Source organism: Panthera pardus, unplaced genomic scaffold, assembly GCF_024362965.1.
Source record: "Panthera pardus isolate Hobbes unplaced genomic scaffold, ASM2436296v1 HiC_scaffold_22, whole genome shotgun sequence".
In the NCBI taxonomy this organism is placed as follows: Eukaryota; Metazoa; Chordata; class Mammalia; order Carnivora; family Felidae; genus Panthera; species Panthera pardus.
Genome location: NW_026526788.1, coordinates 17,338,822 through 17,359,091, shown reverse-complemented (window position 1 = coordinate 17,359,091; position 20,270 = coordinate 17,338,822). Strand labels below are relative to the sequence as shown.

General features: G+C 37.6%; 1 long non-coding RNA gene across 1 annotated transcript in view; it reads left to right on the top strand.

The window, feature by feature from the left end:
• The window catches only part of LOC128779107 (uncharacterized), a 187,252-nt gene extending 169,274 nt beyond the window's left edge, over window positions 1–17,978 (top strand). Inside the window, exon 4 of the long non-coding RNA XR_008425058.1 lies at window positions 17,698–17,978. This is a non-coding gene — a long non-coding RNA (uncharacterized LOC128779107). The remainder of the gene's footprint in view (window positions 1–17,697) is intronic.
• Window positions 17,979–20,270: the final 2,292 nt, after the last annotated feature.

The following is a 20,270-nucleotide window of genomic DNA, read 5'->3' as shown; positions in this document are numbered from 1 at the left end:
AACATTCAAAAACAAATTAAAGTAGTCCATCACATCAAAAAGATAAACATCTGATCATATCAGTAAATGCAGGATAAGCATTTGACAAAATCCAAGACCTCTTAATGATAAAAGTTCTCAACAAAGTTGAGAAAAAAAGATAATGTCCTTAACATGGTAGAAACATTTACAAAAACCTACAGCAAACATTATTAACTATGAGAAACTAGAAACTTTTTCCTGTAATCAAGAACAAGGCAAGGGCATTCCCTCTTACCACTCCTATTCAATATGGTACTGGAAGTCCTAGCTAATCCAGTAAGACAAGAAAAAGTAAATAAACATTATATAGATCAGGAAAGAAGGAATAAGATTGTCTTTGTTTTCAGATGAGATGATCATCTGTGAAGAAAATTGCAAAGAAGAAAAAATTCTTGGAATTAATAACTAATAATATTAAGTTTGTAAGATATAGGTTTAATATATAAAAGTAAGTTGCCTCCTATATACCAGCAGTGAACAGATGGAATTTGAAATCAAAAGCACAATACCATTTACATTAATGCCCCCCAACATGAACCAATAAGGTATAAATCTTACAAAATATGTGCAATAGCTGTATGAGGAAAATTATAATACTCTAATGGACAAAAACAAAGAAGAATTAAATAAATGGAGGCATATTTTATGCTCATGTTCATGGAGACTCAATATTATTATTTTTTTTAATTTTTTTAACGTTTATTTATTTTTGAGACAGAGAGAGACACAGCATGAACGGGGGAGGGGCAGAGAGAGAGGGAGACACAGAATCGGAAGCAGGCTCCAGGCTCTGAGCCATCAGCCCAGAGCCCGACGCGGGGCTCGAACTCGCGGACCGCGAGATCGTGACCTGAGCTGAAGTCGGACGCTTAACTGACTGAGCCACCCAGGCGCCCCGAGACTCAATATTATTAAGATGTCAGTTCTGAACTTGATCAGTTCAGTGCAATTTCACTCAAAATCCTAGCAAGTTGCTTTGTGGATAGTTACATATTGATTCTAAATTTTATGTGTAAAGGTAAAAGATCCAAAATAGCCAACACGGTATTGAAGAACAGTGTTGGAGTTCTGACACTACTCAACTTTAAGACTTATCATACAGGTGTGCAATAAAGACAGCATGGTATTGGAGAAAGAGTAGACATACAGATCATTGGAACAGAACAGACAGCCAGAAACAGACCACACACAAATATAGTGTGCTTACCTTTGACAAAGGAACAAAGACAACTCAGTGGAGACAGAGTGGTCCTTTCCAAAAAATGGTGCTAGAACAGCAAGACACGCACATGCAAAAAAACAAAGAATCCAGACACACATCTTGCTTCTTGCACAGAGCTTAAGTCATAATGGATTATAGACCTAAATGTAAAATGCAAAACTGTGAAACTCCGAGAAGATAACATAGGAGAAAATCTAGGTGACCTTAGTTTGGCAATGAGTTTTAGATGCAACACCAGAGGCGTGATCCATGAAAGAGAAGTTGGTATGTTGGACTTCATTAAAATTAAAACTCCTGCTCTGTTCAGATAATGAAAAGACTAGCCACATACTGGGACAGTATTTTTGCAAAACACATTTCTAATAAAGGACTTTTATCAAATCGATACAAATACCACTTAAAATTCAACAATAGGAAGACAAAAGATCCAATTAAATAGTGGGTAAAATATCTGAACAGATACCTCTCCAAAGGAGACACGCTGATGGCAAGTAGACGTATGAAAAGATGCTCAACATCATATGTCATTGGGAAATTGCAGATTATAGTGAGATACCACTACATACTTAACAGAATGGCTAAAATGCAGAACACTGACGATACCAAATGCTCCTGAATACGTGGGACAAGGAAACTCATTCACTGCTGGTTGGAATGCAAAGTGGAGCAGCTGCTTTGGAAGACAATTTTACATTTTCTTACATAAGTAAACATACCCTTCCATTATGTCCCAGCAATTGTGTTATGCAAATAAGTGGAAAACTTATGTACATATAAAGACCTGCAGACAAATGTTTACAGAAGTTTTATTCATAATTGTCCAAAGTTGGACTTAACCATGATGCCCTTCAATAGGGAAATAGGTAACCAAAGTGTGGTAGGTCTATAAAATAGAGTATTATTCAATGATAAAAAGAAATGAGCTCACTAAAGGACATGGGAAGAATTGTAAATACATAGTGTTGAGTCCAGGAAGCTAGTTGGGAAAGCCTACATACTGTCTGCTTCCAAATACATATATTGTGGAACAAAGCATAGAAAATAAAAAGTCATTGGTTACCAGGGAGTCCCCGTTGGAGGGAGTGGGGATGTTAAGTTGGAAACAGAATGAGTAGCTGGAGAAGAGGTGATATTCAGAGCAGAGAAACTATTCTGTATGATACTGTAATCTTGGCTATAGGACATACAAATTTGTCATAACCCTTAGACGAAGAGTGAACCCCAATGAGGTGAGGACTGTAGTTGACAATAATATATCAATATTGACTCGTCAACTGTAATAAATGAGTCACACAATGCAGGAGGTTAGTAATAGGCGACACTTTAGAGGGATGGATAGGGAGGAGTATCTGGGAATTCAGCTTCCTGCTCACTTGTTCTCCAAAGAGAATACTGTTGTAAAGATAAAGTCTATGAACTTTGAAAATCATGGCAATAATTAAAACAAAACCTATTACTTCTGAGGTGAAGAGATAGTAATATATTTAGGCAAGGCATCTCTAGGCCTTCAAAATCATTTTTATGTACTATTCCTTAGTAGATTGTGGGTAACTGGGCATTTTGTCCTCAGTGTCTCATACCTACAAAACTTGTTTCATGTACAAAAGTTTAAAAGTTAACTTAGAATAGTGCTGAGTTAATTGGTTTTATAGGTTCCTTAAGGTTGTTTCCTGATATCCCTTGAGTTGATTTTCAGTCTTACACTTTAGGAAACTCACTTTCTTTCTAAAGTGATAAGAGGAGGCCTTTTTACTTGATATGTTTGTTAATTCAAAAATACTAAACTGATAGAATGTGAATGTGTATAATACAATTTGATGTATTGAGGTTGTTTTGTTTTAATACCTGAGACAGAATTTCTCTCTTCTACATAGACACTGTTACGTGTGGTGTTTTTAAAATTTACATCGGCATTTTTTTGTGTGCTACTGAGCACTAAAAATATACCATATTAATTTCATTTATTGTTCAAAATCGTGTAGTAGTCAGAAGCACATTAATATCCATCAAGAAACCAGTGATCACCAAAATGCCATATGAAAATAATATGTAGCATAAATTCTCCTTACCCTACGTGGAAATTAATGAGATGGTAGATGTCCAAAGAGTATATAGTACATTTGAATAAACTAACCTAAAATATACTGAATTTTGTGTGAACAGGACCAGTATGGCTTTCAAGATTTTGCCTTGCTGGGTCACATATTTAGTTAGTTAAGGCACCTTTGCCAAAACAAGCTTTAGAGTTCTCTTTTGTAGCTTTGCCTTCACGTTTTATAACACGTTTGTTTGAGCCTACTTAATCTTGTCAAATATGTATCTCGTCAAATATGTATGGTGTCTATGAGTAAATACAGTGGGTGGATGACTGACTTGGATAATCACATTTTTATTGAGAAATGTTGATTATAAAATTATGTGATGCACGTGTGTGTGTGTGTGTGTGTGTGTGTTGTGTATTCTCATATATTAGTTCTAAAGTTAGAATACAAAGAGGGATTCTCAATGTTTGGGGAGAATAAAAGCATCATCAAAACAACATGTAACACCTATGTTATTGCAGAGGAAAGAAAGGTTCATTAATATGCAAGGGATTTCATAAATCGGTTAAATAAATAAAATATTTTAAATCTATATTTTAACCTCCATTTTTCTTTGTAGAGACATTTTTCATCATGGAATTCAAAAAAATATGTCAATTGAATTTTCAGTGCCTTAAGGTCTGAAGCCATCAACTCTTTTTACTCAGAATATATTACAAATCTTGGCAACTTTAGACCTGCTAGGAATAGAGGTTTAAGACAGTGACATAAAAGGCTTGTCTTTTTTTTTTCCTCCAGTATAATAAAGATATTTTTCTGAGAATTCTCTCAGACACAGATACAATGCCATTCATAATTATCATAAACTTAGTTGTTATTTTGAATTGAATAGTTTAAACAAGTTCCTACCATGTACCATATACTGAGAACCTTACATATATTATATCTAATATTCACAGTCAACCATTATGTAGTTGTGTGCCTCTTTTTTTAAGATTGTTTATTTATTTGAGACAGAGACAGCATGAGTGGGGGAGGGGCAGAGAGAGGGAGAGAGAGAATCCCAAGCAGGGTCCACGCCATCAGGTCAGAGCCTGATGTGGGGCTTGACCCCAAGAACCATGAGATCATGACCTGAGCTGAGACCAAGAGTTAGACACTTAACTGACTGAGCCACCCAGGTGCCCCAGTCCTGTTCTTTTTATTGGCAACTTTCAGATGAATAACCAAGTATCAGAGAATGAAAATAATTGTCCTAATGTCACCAAAATGTTACAAATTAACCACACATTAGACAAACATTCCTCCTGTATCTATTTTCATTATTATAAAGCCATACAAGATCATTTTTATATATGATTTAATTTGAATATTTGAATATATTATATGCAAGTCATTGTTTTTGGAGTTGTAAGAATCTGCGCAGGATGAAAAGATTATTGTCATTCTGAAAAAAAAAAAACTCTTTAGTAGGGTAATTTCATTTTTTTCTTTCCTTTTATTTTGAAATGAAACACATTTGGCGAATTAATCATCTTTATATTTTAAAATGAGTTTATATATGTAATCTTTTTGCTTTAGAAAGGCTTTTTCTTTCAGCAAATATTTAGTGTTATGATTTTACTAAAAATAACAGGGCTCTAATAGAAAATCTAATAGAAAATGGTATGGGGATAGCAGCTTAGGGACAATTGGGAACTTTCTACTTGCAGATTCCTCTGAACCAACTGAGCCCACGAAGGTGGCACATCACCCCTGTTGGAAGATAGTTTCTTCCTTCCTTATTTGGAGATCATGAAGGTACCCAACAAAGCAAAGATTTTCTGCCCAAGATTCACCCTCAAGTCCCTTGTGGGCAACTAGATCAGTAATGAAACTCAAACCTAACATGGCCTGACTGAACAGAAGCTGGGATTTCAAAGGAGGAGGAGCAATATGAACAAAATGTTTCAGGATCTGGTTAATAGGTATTTTCAGGAGCTGTGACTGGACCTTGAGGGTGTTTGACAGAGCAGGGAGAACATAAGGAGGGGTTTTGATACGGGAGAGCCCTCTAATGATGCACCATTTAACACCCTGACGATAATCCCAGTAGATGATGCTACCATGCTGTTAGGGTTTCTCTTTTAAGCTTGGAGAAAGTGATGACTCATTTTAATGAAATAGAAATTCCAACACTATGTAAAAGTGAAGCAAAGAATCATAGGGTTAGAGACTTGGGGACTATAAAGTAAATATACAACATCAAGGTATCAACTCCACTGGCCAACAACATTCTGTGCGGAGTCTGGAGGATAGTCCCTCCATTTGCCAGAGTGATAGGAATGTGCTGGTGATGGGGGAGGCTGGGGGAGATCACTGTCTTTGAGCGGCAGCTCCCCATCGTAGACAGGGCTTGTAGTGGGTGGTGCTGTGAAGGACTCGGTTCCCTGAGAGGTCATGTGATGGCACTTAAAAAGCCAGGCAGGCACGATAGATGCAATTGAAAAGCAACATCAGAGTGGCACTTGAAGGGCCCATTTTCAGAGAGTCATGGAGACGACTGATTGCATTGTTTTTAGAGGGAAGATACATAGACAGTCAACAAAAGTATTGTTTAACCTCTATACTGAAGCAAATTATCAGTGGATTTTCAGGAGACCAAGTAAAATCGCCCCCCATGAAGTCACTGTACATGGTCAGTTACCGAACCTGAGTCATTTCGTAGACCACGAAAGCATACTGAAAGAGAGCCCATATTCCTATTTGGAAGGTCATGAGAATTCATGGCAAGTATATTTACAAGTGTATTTAGTAGATATTTTCTATTCCTCCCACAAAAGCATTGCAATAATTTACTTAAGTAACTTACTTGTTTTAAGTTAGGCATAGAACAGAATTTTTTTTTTTTTTTGCAGCAGCAGCTCCAGCCATTGTTGCCATTTGGACCCATTAGGACCCAATAGGCCCTCTAATCTCCAATGTTATATGGATAGCATTGGTAGGAAAACATTCCATGTAGGAATTTTGGCTAGGCAAGATGTTGAAAAAAATCACAGTTTCAACCCCTGTGATTCTAAACCAAAGTCATGGAATCAGTGTGAGAGATGACAGGCCCTTCTAAAAGCAGCTCCTTCCCTGATTTACCTTGTAGACCCAGTATCTACTCCCTGGTTTTGTTTGTTTTTTCCCCGTTTCTGTCTGTCTGTCACATTACCATCACGCACTACAACAAAGTCTCCATTTCAACATGGAACAGCTGTTTGTGCAGACACAGGTCTTCTCTGTCTTAATGCCAGGGGGCACCATCTATCTAGCTACTCAATCCCCAAAACAATGAGTTATTCCAGGTTATTAATTTCTCACAACTACCACACGCAGTGTACCACCAAATAATTCTTTCATCCATCACCCCCAGTCATTCTCCACAAAACAGCAAGAGTGATATTTTTAAACTATAAATGAGATCATGTTGCTCCCAAGCTTCGCATGGCTTTGAGAATAAGCTTCAGACTCCAGGCCTTTGAGGTCCTGCATGATCAGACCATTTCTCCCACCCTCACTCAGACTCCTGCACACTTCACGAGGGATAGACCACGGGTTTGTTTGAACAGATCGCCATCTTTCCCAACCCAGACTCTTGTACATGCTGGTGTCCCTTCTTCACTGACTAGGGTGGTGCTCGGAACGTTCTTCACCGGCCGCGTTGTATAGCCACCCCCAGCACTCTTCATCTCAGTTCTTGTTTATTTAGCACATGGTTTTGAATTTGCTCGTTAGCCTGCGGTCTAGTGGTCTCCACATTGAAATGTGCATTATTTGAGGGCAAAGAAGCTGTCAGCGTTCTTTCCTGTGGAATCCCAGGTGCCTTGCATGGCTTCTAACACACAGAAAGCACCATACCATTAACTGATTTTGGGTGAATTAGTGAACCTAAATGGAGATCTAAGCATAGTTTCTCTGTATGCGTATATTTTATATGCAACTCCAAGAACGTGCACCAGGCAAGAATTATTTGGTTGGTTATTATTTCTTCTTCTGAGAACAACAGCCCCTTCCAAAAACTTTGTGCTACTCCAAACAGTTTTGCCCACAATAAAACTTCTTCATTTTTCCATTATTCAATGAAACCCTGGTCATGTATAGGAACCAAACTCAAGCTGGGAAAACTAGAAACTTTACCAAGGCTTGAGAAATTTGAAGTCAGTAAAAGTTTAAGGTATAAAGTGGAAACTTGGAAGGTGGTATTTGCCAAATTTATATCATGTAGGGAGAAAATGTGAAGCAATAATAGACTAACAGAAATAGAGAAAAACAAATTAGGTGAATCAGTGACTGAGATCCAAATGCATTTTTGGTCCAGTTTCCTCCCTGACTTTGTGTTGACTTATTCAATTTTTTGGATGTATTTAGTCAATAAATTTCACCCCAACCTAAGTCTTATATTATTTACATCAGGATCCTTGATACATTTAACTGACAGGGTCTAAAATAACGAAAGACACATTTAGATTCTTCACTGACAATACAGCAAATATAGACCACTAATTATATGATTGTTTGAGGATTTCAATAGAACCATACATCCTGCTTACCCTGTGGGAATAGACGTACACAAGGTATGTTATCTACCTGGGGAGCCAGTGGCCAAATCCTGCATAATTTTCTGAATGTCAGTATCATCTGACGATACATCTTCCCGGTTGAATCTAATTTGTCCTTCGCAATCAAAATTTCAATACCACTCAAATTTTCTGCATTTCCTCATTATGTTGTCTCTGTTGAATTTTATTAATGGTTTAATTTAGCATTCAAATTTCTTTTCAAATTGGATTTCAACATTCGGTTAATTAAAATAAGAGCCTTTTAAAAGTAGCCTGCAAATGTAGACGCAAGATAAATAAATACCTTTGAGTCCATGACTGTTAATAAATGACAACATATATTTTTGATATCTCTAGTGTAGTCCTCATCAAGGTTAGTGTCAGCACGCTGAAGTGCATTATGTCAAATGGCACTGTGATGTACAGTAATTTCTACTTCTAATTCTACACTGTTCTTTAGAACCCGTCATTTCTGTTTTCCTGTAATTGTTAAGCGGGACAAGAGTACGACATGCAAACTAGTGCTCTACTAAGTCACGTCACAGTGCACACTTTAGGTATAATAATAATTCATTTTATATGGTCTTAGTGTATATTATGAGGCTATTTCCCAGAATGACAATTTTGTTGGTATATAAAATAAAATTATGCTTCAGTTTAAATTGCAATGCAACAAGAAATAAAGGATGGAGTCTGATTTGATTATCAACCATATCATTTGCATATGTGTCTAAAGGGAAGCTAGTATAAACTTGCTTATTTATAATGTGGTTGCCTAACATGTTTGATAACTTAGACATAAAGTAGGAAGATATAATATTTCTTTTGGTTTCTTATCTTGTTAAAATGTTAGGAGACATAATTTTAGGAATATAATATTAAACCAAGATAACAAAGTATTTAATAGTCTACTTTTTTACTTTTGTCTTACTTAACTGATGAAAACGGATAGAATTCTACTCTGTCAGAAGGTTAAAGTATTTGAGAATTGCATTGTTTCAGCTCCGATGCATCCAGGATTCAGAATGAATTCTTGTAAGGCTAAGTCACATGTAATTAATATTGTTCTGACACACTTCACTTTGATTCAAACAGGAGTCAGTGTGTGAAAAGGTGTACCAGGAGGATTGGTACTTGGCTCACTTTTGTCGTTTATCTCTTCTGGAGCTCAGTGTTCTCTTCCACAAAATGAGGGTAGCTCAAACAATCTCTACTCCTCCTTTAGCTGCTGACATGTCGTAACACCAACATATATACTATCAGAAGAAGTAAGGAAATTGAGTCTGCTAGAATGTTGTGGATTTGGAGAACTTTAATGATACATAAAATACAAAAGCTTTTATTATTTAGAATAATAGGAATTAAAAATAAGAAAATACCTTTATCTCTCTCTCATCCAGTCCCTTCACCCCAGTCCTCAGGAAATTGAGCAGAAGCTACCAAAAGGTGCCTGCACAATTGAATATAAAACATTAGGAAGCTGTTTTATTTTTTTTTTCGCATCAAATAATTTTTGCCTTCATTCTCTTTCCATATTATCCATAAAATCTAATGGGCTGATGATGAAAAAAATGAGTATTTAAAATATGTATGTTTATTAATAATATTTAACTCCCCATCTGCCCCCCCCACACACACACACACACTTAATTGTGTGTGCTTATCTCTAATGCATTAACTGACAGGAGGCAGTGGGAGAGCAATAAACATAGGTTGCTTTCATGTCTTGAGGGCTTTTCCCAGCAAAATGTATAAGGTCCAAAAAGTCTTAAAAGGTGTACAGAGAAGATAAAAGAAGGGGCTATAAGAACATAACATCCTGAAGGGGAAAAAGTGATCATGAGTCTAAAAAGATACGATCTCTTGATGGGTGAGAGGTAGAAAACAAGGAGAATTGTAAAAGTCCTCCATCCAGAAGTAACATGAGTTCTGGTGCACAGGACCACTGCACGGGGCTGATGAGGATGTGAGGTAGAAATTCTGTACGGCACAGCTGGACATGGGACACCATAGGTGACCCCAAAGAGGACTCCTGTGACGTAAACGTGAGGGAGAAGTAACAGGTTATTTCTCACCTGAATAGCATAACAACTAAAGAAAATTGAATTTCTAATTAGAGGTTTATCCAAAAGAAATTTCTGGGACCTAATAATTTCATTGGTGAGTTTTATGAAATACTTAAAGAAAACTAACATCCATTCGATACAATTTCTTCCAGAAAATAGAAGACGAAGATACATTTCCCAATCATTTTTTGAAGCTGGTATTACTCTGGTATCAAAGCCAGACAAAGACAAAAAAAAAACAAAAAAAAAACACACAAATGAAAAATTACAGACCAGTAATCCTCATGATTATACACACAAAAAACCTTAAGATCACATTAGGAAAAATACTTTTGTAACATATGAACATAAATATACCATGGACTGTGACCGTGATGCAAGGTTAGATCAATTATATTGATCTAAAATTGGTCAATGTAATCTACCATATCAAAATACTTAAAGAAGAAAAGCCATATGATTGTACCAACTGAGCATACAATTGTGAAAATTCTTTTAGAAATTATTTAATTATTTATTTTTACTGAGGTATAATTCACCTGACATTATAGAAATTGTGACAACTTTTCATTGTGATTTAAACTCTCAGAAAAAATAGGAATAGTGAGGATCTTTCTCAACTTAGTAAAGATCATCTAAAAAAAAAAAAACCCTACAGGAGTGCCTGGGTGGCTCTGTCAGTTAAGCATCTGACTTTGGCTCAGGTCATGTTCTCATTGTTCATGAGTTCGAGCCCTGCATTGGGCTCTGTGCTGACAGCTCAGAGCCTAGAGCCTGCTTCGGATTCTCTCTCTCTCTCTCTCTCTCTCTCTCTCTCTCTCTCAAAAATAAACATTAAAAAAATACAGTCAACATTATACTTAATGATGAAAGTTATAATGCTTGCTCCTAAGATTTGGAGTACGGTAAGGCTATACAGCATCAGTACCTTTATCCAACCTAGCACTAGAGATTGGCAGGAAATAAAAGGTATACACATGAAACAGAAAGAAATAAAACTTTCTATTAGGAGATAACATGATTGTCTCCATAGAAAGTCCCAAGGAATCTACAAAAAATTCCTAGAACTAATAAATGAGTTCAGCAGGGCCAAGAATACAAAATAAACATATAAAAGTCTATTATATTTCTGTATCCCAGCAATTAATATATGGGCACCAAACTTAAAAATATTACATTGGGGCACCTGGGTGGCTCAGTCGGTTAAGCGACTTACTCGATTTTGGCTCAGGTCATGATCTCATTGTTCATGGGGTCGAGCCCCACATCACGTTCTGTGCTGATGAGCCTGCTTGAGATTGTCCCTCTCCCTCTCTCTCTGTCCCTCCCCTGCTTTCTCTCTCTTCTCTTTCTCTCTCTCAAAATAAATAAACTTAAAAAATATGATTCCATTTACAATCATTAAAATAAACAAAATACTTAGGTTGGAATTTTATAAAATATATGTGGGACCAGTTTGCTGGAAGCTGCAAATCTCTCAGGAAAGAAATCAGAGATTTTAAATGTTAAGAATTTGGAAAGACAAAAGGGTTTATAGATTACAGTTCTCAAATAGTAAGTATCTCAGTTCTCCCTTACTAATACATGTTTAATGCAATTCCTATCTAAATCCCAGTGAGATATGTTGCAGATACAGAAGGAGAAAGGCAAAGGAACTAGAACTAAAACTTTTAAAGGTAAAGCATTTTATGAGAAAGGGTCTAGGATAGCCAAAAACATCCTGAAATAGACAAAATAAGGGTGATCATTCTGCTTGTTGTTAAGACTTCTCACATAGCTACCGTCACCAAGAGCGTGTGGCATTACCAGAGGGACAGACATTGAGTCTCTCACCTTGTACAAAAATTAACTCACAATGAAACAAGAACTTAAATGTGAAATGTAACAATATAAGCCTTTTAGAAAAAAATACAAGATGACGTCTTCGGGTTATAGAGCTCAGCAACCCATGCTTCGTGTCACATTGAGGACCCCTGTGAGGAAAACAAGACCGTTTCGACTCCATCCAAAGTAAATGTGTTTTGCAAATGCTTCTGCTAAGAATATGAAATTCTGAAGAGAGCTGGGAGGAAAATTTGCAAACAGCATATGCGACGAAAAATTGATATCTTAGAATGTATAAAATTTCCAAACACTCAGTAGCAAAAACCTAATTATCCAGTTATGGTCAAAAGACATGATCAGATATTTCACCAAAGAGGATATACAGACGGCACACCAGCCGATAAAAAGATGTTCAACAATGTTAGCCATCAGAGAAATGCAGATTAAACACAGTGAAATATCATTACACACCTCTCAGGATGGCTGAGCTGAAAATCCGTGACAACACCAAATGTTGGTAAGGACGCAAAGAGACTAGCACAAGCTTACATCCGGGGTGGGAACATGAAATGTTACAACCACTCTAGAAAACAGTTGAGAAGTTTCCTTAAAGAAGTAAATGTGGGGGCACCTGGGTGGCTCAGTCGGTTAAGCAACCAACTCTTGGTTTTGGCTCAGGTCATGAACTCATGGTTTGTGTGTTTGAGCCCCCATGTCGGGCTCTGTGCTGACAGCACAGAACCTGCCTGGAATTCTCTCTTTCCCTCTCTGTCTGCCCCTCCCCTGCTTGCTCTCTCTCTCTGTCTCTGTCTCGCTCTCTCTCAAAATAAATAAACTTAAAACATGAAATAGAATAAAGAAGTAAATGTGGAACTGCCATACAATCCAGCACTCTTGATCTTCTATCACTGAGACATGAAAATTAATGTTTACGCAAAGACTTGCGCATAAATGGTTATAACAGCTTTATTCATAATAGCACCAAACTGGAAACAGCCCAGTGGAGAAAGGATAAATAATCTGCAGTTTAACAGGGAACAAACCATTGACGCATGGAACAGCCTGGTTCTGTTTCTGTAACAGTCTTGAAATGACAAAATTATAGAAATGCAGAACAGGTTAGTAGTTGCCAGGAGTGGGAGGAAGGACAATGCATGACATCCTTGTGGAGATGGAAATTTCCCGAAACGTGACTGTTCTCCTGGTGTTACTGGGGGAAACCATAAAGGGTACAAGGGATCTCTCAGCATTATTTCTCACAACTGCTTGTGAGTCTACAATTATTTCAAAGTAAAAAGTTTAATTATTAACATGAGTCAACTTGCTTATGTTTAGTCAGCCTGAATGTTTCAATTACTTTTAATACATAAAACCAAGCAAGGCAAAAATATGTGAATAAATATAACATGAGAAAAAAAATACCTTACCTATTATTATAAAAATATGAATCAGAAGAGAGAAAAAACAAAATTAGTCTTCAAGCCAAAACTCTGATAAGTATTTATTTCCGTGAATCCCTACATTAGGATGCATTTGTATAATAGCATAACAAATGAATTTTTAAATCCCATAGCTAATCAGCTTGCTTCAGGCTGAACCCTCTGAGTGGTACCTAGAGAGTGGCCATTCAGTATTTTCCAAGGTACGTGTGTGTGTGTGTGTGTGTGTGTGTGTGTGTGTGTGTGTAAATAAAAAAAAATCAAGAATATCTTGCCAAATGCTGAGGGTGATGCAGAAGAAGGCATTCTGGGTACCTGACCTCAGAGAGCTCACCAGGCATCTAAAGATATTGAGAATATATTTTGAATTATGTTTACTTATCGAAACATACGTTCTCATTTCCTGATGGTCTACCAGTGAACACTATTCCTGAATCACAAGTTGCTCATGACTGTGAATGCCCCAGGTGTGTAAAAGCCACCTTTTACTATGTAACTTATTAAAATGTCAATGGATATAAGCTTTCTTATATTCCCCACACCCCTGCCATTGTATGTGTTGAACCAGATCTGTTTGCTCTTCCCTGATTAAGAGCTTATTTTTCTGGACTGAAAATATGGGCAGAATGAAGAGCTCTGTTCTGTTTTCAAACAAAACCAACCAACTGACCAACCAACCAACCAAACAAACAAAAAAGCAAAAAAATATCCACTGTAAAGACAATCTTAGATGTCCTGGTGGGACAAAATGTTTATGAAAGGAAGGAAAGAAGTGAAGCTAAGATTCTTCCAGAAGACGGGGTAAGACTGAGAGAAGGACATGTCCACTGCTCTGCTGGCTCCAGGGTGGACCAGGTTGGCCTCTCCCAGTAACAAAAAGCTACACTAGTCAAGTAAAGTCAAATACATCAGAGAATTCATAATTTTGGAGATGTTTTATGTTTAATACGAAGGAATGTTGGATTTTTATTTTGAAATATGATGCTATAGCTCCAGTAAACTATATGCACATATTTTACACACACACACACGCACACACACTAAAAATTGCAATCATAAACACAGAATTGCAATATTCTTGTCTAGTTAATAGATTAAATTTATGAAAGAAGCATAAAACTGTTGAGTCCTTTAGCATTTTGAAAAATAACTTTTTATTACTCTTCAAAAAGGTATAGCAAAAGAACTAAAGGCAAGGAAAAGCCAATTTAGGTTGAAATTTATCTCTATCAATGCAGATAAATTCTTTACACAGAAACTGAAAATATGTGCATACATATGCCTGATGTGGGGCACAAGGTTTCTGTTGGTGCATCTTCTTGTAGATATGTTCTTGAGTTGGGGTCTTGGCAACAGAGACCAGAGGTGAAGGTTGATATCAGAGCACAATCTCACTCTGAGTGGGTTTCTCCTCCAGGTTTGCCTTTTGGAGAAAAGTTATGCAAAACATTTTGTAGAACTTATACAAACTTACCACATCTTCAAGGTAATCTCTGTAGGCTTGATTGATCGAATACAGAAATTGAGGTTGGATATGGCATCTACAATTAATATACAAATCAATTGACTGACTTAGCTGTTCACATTCAGGCTAAAAATGTGTTTTATTTGAAGTGACACATTTCAAACCTGATATTCCTCTAACAAATATCATTGAAAATCTGACTCATAATGTTCAGCTTTTTGTAGAAAAATTACATTAAAACAGATATGGGCAAAATTTATATAATTTCTCAATAAATTTTTCAAAATCTGTGGATCCCGTAGAAGGGACAGATAATGCTCTACATGTAAGAGGCCACCCTCGTCTTCCCTTCCTGTCCCCAGCCGCCTCCCAGCAAAGATAACCCCTCGTAAGACTTCTGTTACTGCTGTACCAATTGTCTTTTTTGAAGTTCTACAAATGGAATCATGTTGTCTGAATTCTTTTGCTCAACATTGTTTGTGAAATTTGTTTATACTTTGTGTCTAATTATGACTTCAGGATTCTCCGTGGCTAGATAGTGTTCTGTGGTATGAATATAATACAATTTATTTATGCTCTTGATGAGTATTTAGGTAGCGTCCCATTATGAGATATTGCAGATATGATTGTTATAAATATTCCAGTTAGGTTTGTTGTTGCTTTTGAACACATGCGTGCATGTCTGTGGACCCGATACACCCCGAGGTGGAAGAAATGTCTGGTCTGGAGAGTCTGTACGTTCAGCTATAGTTGATAGGAGTCAATGGTTTTCAAAAGTAGCCAAATCAATTCACATTCACATCATTAGTATCTGAGTGTTCTGGCAGTTCCATACAGCTGTCAACCTTTAACACTAGTATTTTCCTTTTGTTTCCTTTTATTTTTTTTTTAATTTTTTTTTTTCAACGTTTTTAATTTATTTTTGGGACAGAGAGAGACAGAGCATGAATGGGGGAGGGGCAGAGAGAGAGGGAGACACAGAATCGGAAACAGGCTCCAGGCTCCGAGCCATCAGCCCAGAGCCCGACGCGGGGCTCGAACTCACGGACCGCGAGATCGTGACCCGGCTGAAGTCGGACGCTTAACCGACTGCGCCACCCAGGCGCCCCTTTTGTTTCCTTTTAAACATACTTGTAGGTATATAAAAATGCCCCCCTTTTTCTTTTGCGTTTCTTTAGTTCTCATGTTTTCTTTTTAAATAAGAATACACATAAAACTCACATTTAATCAATAATTCAGTGATATACCTTGAAAACTTTTATTTGTATATTCTTATAACAAAAAATCATAAAATTATATTTAATGTGCAGAGAGACTGCATACTATGAAAACATTTCATCTCTTCTTCCTATCTTCTTATATTTCATTAAATCAGAGAAGGTAAAATCTTGACATTAGCGGTTTTCAGAAAGTTCTTAGGGACTGATTCGCAGTAATCTTTGAGAAGACAGGACTCATCGAACTACATTAATGACCTTTGATCAAGGGATGTCAGTTTTGCTGACCTCAAGTTTTGTTTGTATGTTTGTTTTAATTTATCTATGGGACATGAGCTGTGGTTACCTGGATGCAAGTGTTTGGTGTGTGAGAAGAGTCTTTCCTGGGTGATCATGAGAACTTTCCTGGCGAGGTGCACCTAAACTTTATATTTTTGAGCTGACTCTTCCTCCCACAGAATTTTCCTTTCATTGATCCCTTGACATATTGAAGTTTTACAGGCAAAAGAAAAAAAATAAAGTCTCAAAGTTTTGGCAAAAAAAAAAAAAAATACAGAGTTTGATCTTGACGTTCCAATGTTGATTATTTCCATTTGGTCACAAATTCTGCCTGTGACTTGGGACTTTATGTAATGTAATCATTACTTTTCCCCTAATTGTTTTTAATTTGTTTACTGTAAACATTACAGAAATCTGACAAATAAAGCATCTTAATACGGTACTTATACAGTGTGGTCACCATGGCCACATATATGCATATGTGGAAGCTTTAGACATTTGAAGCATTTTTTTAAAAACTTTTTTTTAATGTTTACTTTTGAGAGAGAGGGAGAGACAGATTGTGAGTGGTGGATAGTCAGAGAGAAAGGGAGCCACAGAATCCGAAGCAGGTTCCAGGCTCTGAGCTGTCAGCACAGAGCCCAACACGGGGCTCGAACCCACAAACGGTGAGATCAGACCTGAGCTGAAGTCGGATGCTTAATCGACTGAGCCACCCAGGTGCCCCTGAAGCATTTATTTTTATGTTATGAGGAAAATTGCGTGCTTTCCCAGAGGTCTTAGGGCAGAAATTTCCAAATGTACTGACTTAGAATATTAGATTTGGACCCCATAAAGGCTTTAGACTTGGAAAAACATCAAAGTATGAACAGTAGTAAAAAATAATGTGGTATTGCATTGCGGCTGGCTGGTTACCTGAGATGTACCTGAGAGTGAAACATGCAGATTACTAGTGATGTGTGTGGTTTCAGTTATAATATGTAATATCTTTTTTCTGTTGATGCTCAAGATTCATGTCATATAAAGAAAGAGTAATTGTCATTCAGTTTCTGTTTCTAAACTGCCATAACAACATAGTATAAAATTATATTTTGTAAAATTGTTTAAATTATTTGATATATTGTTACTCACCTCTCTAACAAGAGACTTGGGAATCTTCACAAAGTGATTATATACCTATTTATTTAGCAACCTCGACATCAAACACAATGTTAGGTGCATACTAGGTGTTTGAGAAATGTTATTTGTCTATACAAGTTCGTATCTCTTCAGGGCTATCTAGTTATATTGCAAACCACTCACGAATCAACTCTTCCTCTGACTGAATGATCCATTACCTGATTGCTCATGAGAATTCGTATTTGAAAAAATAAAACTTAGCATCAAATAAATGTTAGTTGTTTAAACGAATACTTGAAAACAGAACAGCGTTCTTACCTCTGAATATTCTATTTGTGACTTCAAACCAGTGCTAAGGAAACTTATAATACGTGGTTATAAATGTGTCAGGTGGAAATTTTTTCTCTTCTTCCCTTGTAGGTTCTGCGGCTGACCTAATAACTGAAATGACACAAGACAGATTAACAGGAGAAAAACAAATCCAATTACTCACAGAAGAATGCCCCAGAGGGACAAGATGCTCAAAGGCAGTCAGGCAGTTGAGGCTTATGGGTGGTCCTGAGCTAAGGAAAAGGGGCGGAGCTCAGAGAGGCAAAGACAAGTCTCAGAAAGATGAAGAGAGCACATGTTAAGTAAACATATCTATGTATCCATAAATATAAATTATACACACACACACGCGCACATATATATGTATCTATATATATATATTTGCTGTGCCAGAAGTCTCTCTGATATAAAAAGCTCTCTCTGGTTTAGCTGTCTTTCTGGTACAGGCCCCCTTGTCTATATTTTTTCAGGCATTTAAGACAGAGGAGAATAAAAAGCTCTTCCTGAGTCTGCTGGGCCATGATTGTCTTTGGCTCAGAATAATCCACATACCAAAGTGGCATATTTGGGGGAGGCTTCTTCTGAACCCCTTCAAATGTATATTGAAGCAATTAGGTAAACTTTCAGTGAGTTTTTTTTTTTTTAATTTTTTTTAATGCTTATTTGTTTGGGGGAGAGAGAAAACGAGCAAGGGAGAGGCAGAGAGAGAGGGAGACACAGAATCCGAAGCAGGCTCCAGACTCTGAGCTGTCAGTGCAGAGCCTGACGCGGGGCTCGAACTTGTGAACCCGAGATCATGACCTGAGCCGAAGTCAGACGCTCAACCGCCTGAGCCCCCCCAGGCACCCCTCAGTGAGGTTTTGAGGTGAACCCGAGATCATGACCTGAGCCGAAGTCAGACGCTCAACCGCCTGAGCCCCCCAGGCACCCCTCAGTGAGGTTTTGAGGTAGGCACTGGAAAGAGGGATTATTTGGAAATGAAAGAACTCTGGCTCTACCCCCGTCCCCAGAAGAGAGACAGCAGGGCCTTCTTCCATGTGTGACCTAGAAAATGCACTGTGAAAAATCGGACGGAGCAGGTAAGAGGCGGCAATCCCTCGTGTCCTACACTGCGATCCTTGTCTGACCACGTTGGACCCTCTGCTTCAGGTTTGGTGATTAGTCTCCATTCTTTGTCTGTCTTGCAAAGCACTTGAACCTATAAATCTAGGGGATAGCAATTTGATAAAGTGATCTTTATTTTTCACATACTCTACCAAGTTTCTTCACTACTATTTGACCAAACGTCAATTACTGGTAAGTATCAAGGGCCAGACTGCTTGTTTCCTATAACTGACCACATGCCTTCTAGAAGCTTGAAGAATGTATTTCAGACTTCCAGGTCCCCACTTCATGTTTTAGGCTCTAAACCCAACCATAGATATTATTTATTTTCATCTCTCAAGAGACCCTCGCTGATGGTTCCTTCTCCGGGACGGTCCTTTCTTCTTGTTTAGCATAATCCACGTGCTTTCTCTACGATCTCTTCTCAAAATATTTATTACAATTTCACCTTTGCCTTTCATTTGCGTCCCAAATGCAGCATTTTAATTGCAACAGAGACTGACCAGGCTACCTTTCTAAACATGATCTGAGGTGGTGCCTGGTGTGAAAAGCCCGGAAGGCCAAGTTCGCTTTGTTGTTGTGGTTTCTTCCTCCAGGTGTCTCTAACCCTGAGCCTCAGATGAAACGCAAAACATGCAAGTCATACAGTAGTCATTGTTCCTTTGTATTTTTAATGAAAGTATTTACTTTCACTGAAAAGAGTTTGCAGTTTATTAAAATACTGAAATGCAGTGATATAAGCCAAACTTACTATACAAATAAGCTTACTGAAGTCTACTCTATACTCTTAGAAATACGGTATGCATATTCAGGTCCCAAAAGTCAGTGGCGGCTGGTGAAGCACCAAGGGGCTGATCCTCCCGGGAGTGAGGGGAACTCGGTCTCCCCCGAGGCGGTAAGGTGGACAGAGTCCCCCGTGGTTGTTTTTAAGCCACTCCGTTTGGGGAGGTACAGCAACAGATAACGAAGACAGCTACTTTTCAGACTTATCATTTCATTTAGTATTTTAGCGAACATTTAACAGAAAGCGTGGGCCCAGGCCATGGCAGAGAGCTCCGTTTTCATCAATATCACCAGGAAGGACCTCTCTTGCAACTGACTAACGGATTCTCTTTTGAATATTACAATTTTGTAACCACATTTCAGGCTATTATGTAATTGTATCACCAAGTGCTGATTATGGCTTTCAGTGTTCCCTATCAATTCTTTACTGCCATCGTATTCTCATTTCAAGCTTTAAATTCTATTTATTTCAACGATATCAGTGATCCTTTGAAGGTGAATAAATGGTAATACAAGGACTTACGCTGTTACCTACAAATAATGATTAAGGGCAGAACCTCATTTTGCAAAAAAAAAAAAAGTCTGCAAATATTGGGTATGGACATTTTCTAAGAATCAGGTTAATGGATCCCTTTAGAGTCTCTCAAATATTAAGGACCCAAGAAAGCCCCAGAAAAACTAACAAATCAGAGCAAGGGATGTTTCATAAAGTCTCTGGAGAACTGTGGCACAAAACGGGGCAGCTGACTTTTAAGAAGCAAACCAAAGGTCCGTAG